This window comes from Artibeus jamaicensis, unplaced genomic scaffold, assembly GCF_021234435.1.
Source record: "Artibeus jamaicensis isolate MK-2021 breed Jamaican fruit bat unplaced genomic scaffold, CSHL_Jam_final scaffold_584, whole genome shotgun sequence".
In the NCBI taxonomy this organism is placed as follows: Eukaryota; Metazoa; Chordata; class Mammalia; order Chiroptera; family Phyllostomidae; genus Artibeus; species Artibeus jamaicensis.
Genome location: NW_026522048.1, coordinates 604,569 through 607,749, shown reverse-complemented (window position 1 = coordinate 607,749; position 3,181 = coordinate 604,569). Strand labels below are relative to the sequence as shown.

Sequence of the window (3,181 nt, the reverse complement as noted above, 5' to 3'; positions counted from 1 at the left end):
TTTGTGTTTTTAGCAATTCAACTTTTGACTTTCCTGAAACTCTCTACTACTTTTGCTTTCTCTCATTTTTTCAAAATCTCATTGTCATTTCTTTTACTTTATGATTATTGTTTTTTCTGACACCTTAGGACAAATTCTTTATTAATCTTCAGAGTATTTTGTCTCATTCTCCCTTTTTACCACTTTCCACAAGTTAAAATGAGAAAATATTTCTAGCAAAATAGAAATGAATGCAAGAGTTAAAATAAACTTGTTATGTGAGTTGTGAAGGAGAGAAGAGAAATATGAACAACTAAAATCATACAAAAATATTCCAATAAGTAGACATAAACTCATCCAAATGTAGATAAATTTCTACAAATATTCAATTAAGAAAAAAGAGATCTTAAAAAGACAAATTTAAAGTATCTTGGATTTTTATTCCAGAGTCATAAGTACCAAAAGACAGCACATAAAACATCTTCTGGCATTTGAGAATCTCTTTATCTGTTTTACAATCAGAAAAATAGACTGTTTTAAATGGAAAGTAATATAACAGAGAATGATAACAATGAGCAGAGCAGTGTGGAGAAATAGCAAAGGTGTGGTTATGCAAAATAAACTTGTACTCATTTAGGTTGAAGATAATTACACCTAAATTACATAAATAGGAGATACAGAAAGGAAAAAGCAAGTTTTGGAGTCCCTGTATGTCACAAAGCAATGTTAAATGCTATAATAGGGTTAGCCTAAATCCTGAATCAAAGGATTTAATCCTGGCTGGCGTAGCTCAGGGGATTAAGTGCAGACCTGTGAACCAAGGGTGCCTCTTTGATTCCCAGTCAGGGCACACACCTGGGTTGCTGGCCAGGTCCCCAGCAGGGAGCATGTGAGAGGCAACCACACATAGATGTTTCTCTCCCTCTCTTTCTCTTTCTCTTCCCCTCTCTCTTAAAAGGAATAAATAAAATCTTTTTTAAAAAATTACTTTTTTTCCATTTATTTGCTGCTATAGTCTTTCTAATGACATGATCAGTTATACGCATGGGATAAAATAATACCCAGCCACTGTGAATGGAGGTGGAATAACCTTTCAATCTCTTTTGCATGCATTTTCTAAACACTGCAAAAAAAAAGATTACTTAGCTCAGCCTTAACATACCCGTCTGTTAAATGGGGCTATTCCATCAAGTTCACAGAACAGTGATGAGTTAATACTATTATATGTTTGCATATCCATCTCCTAGATGTTTAATGAGATAATATGTGAGAGGAAGCACTATAAACTTCCAAGTTATAACACCAAGAATTATATATTATTGCTTTTGTTGCTTTTATTGCTCAAACTAAATACAGAGGATTTGCCAACTTCTTTCATTTGAAAATGAAGAAAAAGAAACTCAAATATTACTTCAGAATTCCATTTGGATGACTGAAACAATGATAATGTTCCAAAGAAAGACAGGGTTCATCATGTATTTCCCAAGTAGGTGTTGCTTACTCAAGTCTAAGTTCAAGATAATACTAATATAAATGTAGATATATGTATATAAGAGATTGGATTAGAAGAAAAAGCAATTAATTAAAATGTGGATGTATAAAATTAAGAACACTTTGTGATTACAATATCTCAGTGAAAATAAAAATGCTTAAGTCAAGCAAGAAAATATCTTTAAATGCAAAACTTGAAAGACAAGTTGGAGTGATTATGGCACTGCCATAAAAAATTTAAATGTCAGCATTACTTAAAGATTTAACCCACCTCCCTACTTTACAGGTACAAAGTTTAGGTAAAACAGAAGACTTAGAGATAAATAGAATGTTTCTGATGAATGAACAAAATAAGATAAATAAAATGTATCAATACTTCCTCATTAGTTTAACTCTTAAAGTTTGATATTGTTGATTATTGTTTTAGGAAGAGAGTGCAAAGTCAGAGAAGAAAATCAAGACCTAATATTAAGAAAACTTAGTTGGATGAGTCAGTAAAATAACATCAAAGAAAATAAAATGTGCCTGTAGAGGTTGGAGTACAGCCAGTGCATTGTAGTAGACAAGACGAGGCAGCAGAGTTGCAAGTTGGTGCTGAACAAAGCCAAAATAGGAAAAAAGTCAAGAAGAAAGAGAATATTAATTTTTTTAAAAAACTTTAATTTTGGAACAAGGAAACTATTGGCAACCATCGAGAGAACAATTTCAGTAGAGCAATGATGATGGGAGCCAGCTGGCAGAGGTTAAGGCAATAGGGAAGTGGAAAGAAAACAAAGGCATCAATGCTTGGAGAAATGTGAATAATTTCTCAAGATTGTGTTGTCAGGGCTTATCACAGTCCCTGGCACTTAGTGGGAATACCAAAAGCATCTGTTGAAATAAACTGAATTTGAGTATGAGAGTTCAAGATCAAGAAGCTGGTTAAAAATTAGGAATTCAGGGAAAACTTTAGGAAACAAAGTGGGTAAAAGCCATAGAAATGGCAAGTATTATTGTTGGACAGATTTCAGATCTTGAACCAAGTGTCGATAGATGAGAATATTGTTACACAGGGAGTCTCAGAGACTGAGGTTAAAGTTGATGTAAGACAAAGTTTCCAGCAAGAATCTAGTCAACAGGTAGGGGATCATCAAAAAGTAACATCATGCTAGCATTTTCCATGTAATAAATTACTTATGTGTATCTCCTGTACTGGTACAAATCTCTACACAGGAACAGGCAAAACTTAGAGACTTAAAGATTTGAACAGAAGATGGTATACTTCTTGGAAAGTTGGGTTCAAAAAGAGATCTCAAGATAAACATTTAGTAGAAGACAAAGTACTGGGAAGATTATTTTTGAATGATACTCAGATCTACAGAAAATCAGGAAGAAATGAAATACAAGCATAAAAAAGGAAGCACTAGCTCTAGATAGAATTTAAGAGCTAATGAGGAAAGATCAGGGGACTGATACAGAGGAAAAGCTGTCAAGTTGATGATATGGAAAAATGCTGAATTCATGTCATGATAAATCTTCTTTAGGAAGTAACATATTGGGTCATCTAATGAAAGACAGCTCAAAGGAAAATGACAAAATTGGAGATGACATAGTGAAGTTGTTCTTGTGGGAGATTCATTAAAATAATGTAGTAGAAGCTATTTTATATCATGTGTATGGAGTGGGCTAGAGCTGCAGTGTTTGCATTTTCCTAGTTTATGACAATGTGAGC

The 3,181-nt window shown here is 33.3% G+C and overlaps 1 non-coding gene across 1 annotated transcript; it reads left to right on the top strand.

The window, feature by feature from the left end:
- Nucleotides 1-970: 970 nt before the first annotated feature.
- LOC119050957 (small nucleolar RNA SNORA20) lies at nt 971-1,096 on the top strand. The gene has a single exon (XR_005082843.2). It is a non-coding gene; the product is annotated as a small nucleolar RNA SNORA20 (small nucleolar RNA).
- Nucleotides 1,097-3,181: the final 2,085 nt, after the last annotated feature.